This window comes from Camellia sinensis, chromosome 3 (assembly GCF_055761805.1).
Source record: "Camellia sinensis isolate YWXY chromosome 3, ASM5576180v1, whole genome shotgun sequence".
NCBI classification, from domain to species: domain Eukaryota; kingdom Viridiplantae; phylum Streptophyta; class Magnoliopsida; order Ericales; family Theaceae; genus Camellia; species Camellia sinensis.
The window spans coordinates 30,750,778-30,758,135 of NC_138963.1; positions in this window are offsets into that span (position 1 = coordinate 30,750,778).

The window sequence follows — 7,358 nt, forward strand, 5'->3', positions numbered from 1 at the left end:
ATGGCCCTTACTGTCCTTGACATTTGCCATCTTTTAAGGTTATCCCCTATTGGCACTCTCCCCTTGGTCCAGACTAACTTGACCATAACGTCTCTATTTCTATTGCTCCTCTGAACTCATCCTATAATGACTTTGTCGAATTTGAGAACAAAAGGGAAGGTCCTGTAACTGATAGGGAACTCTTTTCTTTTTTATTGTATTTCCTCTTCTGTACCTCTTCTTAGAGGATTACGCCTGAGTTTGCCCCTGTAGACGTCCCCCGAACGCCCCGGGAGGGTTAGCTCCCGTTCTGTTCATTAGGGGTCACTACAGCTCGGACTCTTGAATGTCACGGTTCCTAATCTGAACCAAAGAGTCCAAATCCGGCAAATCATTTTGAGAAGCTGATTTTTGAAAAAGTAGTGCCAAACATGGACTGCTTTGCCAGATACAGAGTCGCCACCTAAATATTTTATTTTGGGAAATTTAGGAAACCCTGACTCGGTGCCAAGAGGCCACGTGTCCGTCATCACCAAAGTTGCCTCGGCTCGGGAACTTGGGTACGATTGGGGAAGGTCACTTCGTGAGCACCCCCGCTCGCCCGGTCATAGACCGGCCTCTACTAACCATGATATCAATTTTTGAAAATATTGTATGTTCTTATTCCGGTTATTAGCCTAGGTTACTATGTGATGCTCACAGCAAACAAGTATAGACCGGGTCGCCTGAATTGGAATGAAACATTTCATGTTTGTTTTTGAAAATGGTTTGCTACCCGCAGGCTTGAAACATTTGATGATTTATTCCAATTCAGATAACCCAACCTTCACCCACAGGCATTCAGGCAGATATATCAGATAAGCACATAGCCTCATGGTAAGCATGCTATTCATGGCAGCACTCACACGCATGCAAGGATGCTAAAGCATAAAGCTTACCGAGTACTCCAAGCCAAAATAGAAACTCATTAGAAATCATGCATGATCCTAAGTATACAAAAATGCCTAATGCAACACATGCAAAAATGCGACTATAGCAGGCTCGGCTATTCTAAACATGGCATATGAAATGCTACAACTAACATGTATTCAATTTGGAATTGAAAGTACGATGCAGTTAGTATGGTGCGCCGAGCCCGGTGCATGCAATACAGATGAATGAATGCAAACATGCTGTCATACTGTATGCTAATTTAAATATGCCCTAATCTAACCATCAAAAGCGGATAAATAAAAGGGAGAAAGACGTGGGGTTGGAAGACATACATCACACTCACGCACACTTATTACAGTTGTGCCCTCGCGCAGAGGGTCCGAATAAATATACAGTCCAAATATTACAGTCCCAAATAAAAGAATATTACAATCCAAAATATTACAAAATTCTAATTAATTAAAGAATTAACTAAGAAAGCAAATAAAACTGGCGTGCAGGCCAGGGACTGCCTTGCTTCTGATGGATGATGCATGTCCGGGTTGTCTTGCGCGGAAATCCACCGGAATGCCCCAATTAGCCTCTGTTTACACCTGTTCTTGAAATGCGTGCCAAGTCCCGTAAAGTTGCTGATTCCTGATTTTGCTGCAACAGAGAGCAGGAAAGGGGCATAGCAATGTATTTGCACAGATATATGCATGTCTCGATCCTCGTGCCACCAATCACGCATACCGAGGCATGATGGCCGAGGAGTCGAAATGCACAACTCGATATAGAATGAATGCACATGAAACTACAGCTAAAACCTAACTCCATCATGGATAATCCGGAGTGTCAGTGACTGGGGAATTGAGACACATTCCGTCACTCGGAGTACGAAATGTACCTCGTTTCCCGTGCCCGGGCTAACTCTTATTCCGGACATGATGCAATATGCATGATATGCGTGAAATGCAACTAAGATACAATCCTAACATATACAATGCTATGGAAATGAAATGCCTCGAAATGCGTGCACACGGGCACGCAAACCTAGATGCCTCGAAATGTGAGTACACGGGCACGCAAACCGAGGCAATGGAAAAATGTGATGAAAATGAGGTGCCTCGAAATACGTGCACACGGGCACGCAAACCGAGGCAATGATAAAATGCTATGAAAATGAGGTGCCTCGAAATGCGTGCACACGGGCACGCAAACCGAGGCAATGGTAAAATGCTATGAAAATGAGGTGCCTCGAAATGCGTGCACACACGGGCACGCAAACCGAGGCAATGATAAAATGCTATGAAAAACACAACATGGACTTATACTAACATGAGGGAACCTCAGCCACACTCACATAAGAAGCCGGTTGATGAAAATGAAGTGCCTCGAAATGCGTGCACACGGGCACGCAAACCGAGGCAATGGCATACGCAATGCAAATGACATGGAAACATGATATGGGCTTATACCAACATGAGTGAGCCTCAGCCACACTCACATAGGATGCCGGCGGATAAAAAAAATGAAGTGCCTCGAAATGCGTGCACACGGGTACGCAAACCGAGGCGATGACGGAATGAAATGAAATGACATGGAAACATGATAAATGGGCTTATACCAACATGAGTGAGCCTCAGCCACACTCACATAGGATGCCGGTAGATAAAAATGGAGTGCCTAGAAATGCGTGCACACGGACACGCAAACCGAGGCGATGGCAAAATGTGATGAAATGACATGGAAATGACAAATGGGCTTATACCAACGTGAGTGAGCCTCAGCCACACTCACATAGGATGCCGGTGGATAAAAATGAAGTGCCTCGAAATGCGTGCACACGGGAACGCAAACCGAGGCAATGGCAAAATGTGATGAAATGACATGGAAATGACAAATGGGCTTATACCAACATGAGTGAGCCTCAGCCACACTCACATAGGATGCCGGTGGATAAAAATGAAGTGCCTCGAAATGCGTGCACACGGGCACGCAAACCGAGGCGATGGCGGAATGCAATGAAATGACATGGAAACATGATATGGGCTTATACCAACATGAGTGAGCCTCAGCCACACTCACATAGGATGCCGGTAGATAAAAATGGAGTGCCTCGAAATGCGTGCACACGGGCACGCAAACCGAGGCGATGGCAAAATGTGATGAAATGACATGGAAATGACAAATGGGCTTATACCAACGTGAGTGAGCCTCAGCCACACTCACATAGGATGCCGGTGGATAAAAATGAAGTGCCTCGAAATGCGTGCACACGGGCACGCAAACCGAGGCGATGGCGGAATGCAATGAAATGACATGGAAACATGATAAATGGGCTTATACCAACGTGAGTGAGCCTCAGCCACACTCACATAGGATGCCGGTGGATAAAAATGAAGTGCCTCGAAATGCGTGCACACGGGCACGCAAACCGAGGCAGTGGCAAAATGTGGTGAAATGATATGGAAATGAATGGCAATCATTCTAACAGAATTTCAGCAACAAAATATGGGGGAAAACAGTCCCGAAATGAAGCGAAATGATACCAAATGCAAGGAATTGTCCCGAAATGCAACATTAGGCGCCCGAAATGGCCTATAGCTATGCCAAACATGCACAATATGGACATGCAATGCAAAGACAGAAGCTAGACAGTCCCAAAAAAGGCACTTTCACAGTTGTAAGCATGGCCAAACAGCAAACATAGGTATGGCAAAAATAGCATGCAAGAATAAGGGCCAAAAGAGGGGTAATGAAGCAAGTGATACAAGAAAAACCCAAACTGAAAAATTTCCTTCTACAACACTGAAGAGGGACCAAAAACATGAATATTTACAGTATATGGCAGACCTCAAATCAGTATACAAACATGCTAAAAGTGTGATGCAAAATTAGGCTCAAAAGTGGCTACAACATGAAGTATACAAAATAATCACCAAACAGCCAAAGACCCTTAATAAAACATGTAGAATGGACCAAAATGAGCACTTTTCCAGAACTGTAAAATGGCCAAAAACAAAAGCATGGTAGGCTAACTAAACATGCAAGAATGGGGAATAAAAGAGGGATATAACATGAGGTGACCTATGGAGGTCTCAAACCATGAAAAGACCTAAATGAAAAATGAAGTATGGACCAAAATAAGCACTTTTTAAGAACTGTAAAATGGCCAAAAACAAAAGTATGATAGGCTGCCATTGCATGCAAGAATGGGGAAGAAAAGAGGAGTATAAAGATAGGTACAACATGGAAACCCCAAATGGTGTTGAGCCCTTCTTCAATGTTGAAGAGGGGCTCAAAATAAGCCTAATATCAGTTTAAAACATGCTCGAAAATAAATTTCTCATGGGTCAAAAATAGCATACAAAACTATGACATACAAGAGGATCAATGAAGCAAGTGTGTCATGGAGGGCTCAAACAGGGTTGAGCCCTTAATGAAAAGTGAAGATGAGCTCAAAAGAGGGCCCTTTTCAGTTAGGGCTGGAGCTTGAAACAAAAAGCAAGTGGGGCTTAGAAATAGATCAAGAAAAAGGGTCAAAAGGGTAAAAGTATTACTTACCCTTGAAGACTCAAACTTTTGTTGCTTCTTGGATGAATTTGCAGCTTCTTTAGCCTTTGAGAAACCTTCCTTGTTGCTGGAAATGAGGTGGTGGTGGTAGAGCTTGGTGGTGTAGAAGGAATGATGGTTAGGGACTTAGGGTTTTTCAAAGAATTGAGAAGGATGAAGATGGAGTTGTGTATGGAGGCTTGAAGGAGAGTTTTTTTAACCCCAAAATACTACAAGGCTTGCTTGCTATATAGGCCAAAGAAGGGGTGTAAAGGTGGGGGAAAAGGAGAGCAAAATTCCCCCACGAAATATCCCCCAGATAAAGATCTTGTCTGGGGGAAACAGCTCCACAACTGTAAAGTGTACAGTGCAAGGAAGCAGGCCGCCCTGGTACTTTTGTTGCAGGTGGCCGGCCGGCCACACCCCCTAGCCGGCCGGCTAGGGGTCAAAAGGTTCAATCATATTTTCTGGCCGGCCAGCAACTGGTGAGGTACTCTTATGTGTGTACAACACAACCATGTGGTTAAAATTCCAAGAAAGTGGGTCCAAGGGGTTCAACATTGGCCCGGAAGAAGGGGTTCAAAAGGGTCAAGTTGAATTACTGGCCGGCCATGAACTTTTAGGGTCCTCTCATGTGTGTACATCACAAATATGTGGTTCAAAATTCAAGAAAAAAGGTCCAAGGGGTTCAACATTAGCCCGGAAGGAGGGGGTCAAAAGGGTCAGGTAACCTTAATGGCCGGCCACCAACTTTTAGGGGCCTCCCATGTGTGAAGATCACAGATATGTGGTTGAAAGTTGGCAACATTAACTCCAAGGTGTTCAACATTAGCCCGGAAGTCAGAAAAACGGGCGTCGGAGGGCCTCGGAGGAGATATAACTGGCTGCTGCAACAATTGCTGGCCTCCCACCCTTCAGTGACCTCCCCGGTGATAAAACAGAGGTACCTGCCAAAAATGAACGAAAACCGTTGCAAAACGAATGCTCGGGGACCAAAACACGCAGTTCGGGGTCCCGAAAATGGGCTGTTAAACACCGAAAGTGGTGTTCGGCCACGAAGTGGGTTTCTCAGACCCCAGTGTCCCTCAAAAGGGATTAAATAAGATGTATGCCAAAAACCGGAGCAAAAGGAGATGGTTAAGCGGTCCCGAACCGAGGCACACGGCCAACGGTCCCGAAAACCGGGAACCGGACCCCGAAATGGGCAAAATGGCCTACGGCCACCAAATGTAGCCTACGAACATTGAGAGATGGTCTATGGGACCTCTCCCTCCCCTCAGGAAAAGAAACAGAGAAAACCGAGTCTGGTTCGCAAACCGAGACAAGGCACAGAAGAAGGTTCGGAAGTCCGGAGGCAGGGCTCACGGCCGCGACTCTGAAACTTCTGAACGAGCACATTATGCAACATCACCAAGCACTCAATCGGTGACGTCTGAGTCTTAAGGTCGGTCAAAAATGGGGTGTCTACAGTTGCCCCTCTTTGACAGAACTCGGAAGTCACAAGTGACGGGAGTGAATGTCAAAGCCCAGAGACGACCCATTTTTGACAAGGCCGAAGACTTCGACAAACATACAAGATAAACAGAGATGTGCCCGCAGGCATGCTCGCAGGCAGGGGGCAAAATGCAAATGATATGCAAGAAGCCGAAGGTAACCCAATGATCGTGCAAATGCAGCAAGCTGTAATGAAGCAAGTATTCGCAAATAGATGCAACAGTTTTAAGCGAGAATGCAAAGCAACAACTACATTTCATGCAGTTAAGAATGCGGAGGATCATTCAATCCCCACCACGTCTCACACGGAGAAGATACGATACCTGCGCGATTCGTCTGGTTGCACCAGCCTCAATTGAACCGTACATACAATATCGTGCCTGTAAAAGAGAGAAATTGCAACAAATACAGTATGCTGACAACATGTATTTAATGTGATTCTGAAAGTTTGACACACGCAGTGCCTGTGAGTGAATGCATCGCAATGTAAGAATGGAACATGCGTGACAAAGCATGCTCAAACATGGAGGTATGCCAATATCAAGAAATGTACATGACAAGGCAAGTATGCTCATGAGAATGCAAGTTATGTGCATGATAGTACAAAACGAGCATAAATCAGGGTATTCATTTGTCATGAAACAACGAGTACGGAAACGCGTGTTTCGGCGAAGGCAACTCAATCGCGGCCTCCGATCCACTTCCCTGAAAGGTTACAACTCATTCAAAAAGGATACACTTTGATTTCGATGAATGATGATGAGACATATGTCAGAACTTGAAGCTGAAGTCCCGGCGGAGCTATTTCGCGACCGGAAGTGTACTTTTCTTGAACTTTTTCAGGTCCCGGGAACTCCGATCTTCCTCAAAATTTGCAGAGAGCTAGGTGGGCATGTGGGGAACATGGCCGGCCATTTACCTTCCCAAGGGGGGGTGGCCAACCGATTTCCAATAAAGCTAATGGCTGGCCGGCCATTTCTGCAAAAAGTAGATAGCTGGCTGGCTAGTAATAGGGGCCGGCCGGCCATTTGCCTTATCCGGGGGTATTTTGGTCTTTTTCACTCCCTTTTTGCATGCTTCTTCAACCAAGGCTTGAGGCCTATAAAAGGCAGCCGAGGCCCCTTCCTTTTCTTGCCTTCTACAACACTTTCCTCTCCAGATCTGAGTTTCACGTGCGTTTTCCAACGCCCCGCGCAAATTGTTTCCGCAAAAACACTCAGTTTCAAGCACTTTGAAGCGATTAAATTCCGGCTTGGGAGCTTCTTTTTGCATTTTCGCCACTCGAGGTAAGTTTGTCTCAATATTTGGAATATTTTCTCAGGAGTTGACTTTTGTTGACTTTTTATTTCCCGAGAGTTGACTTTTGTTGACTTTTTCCAATTTTAGCTTATTTTGCTCATTTTTGCCCCCTTTTGCAG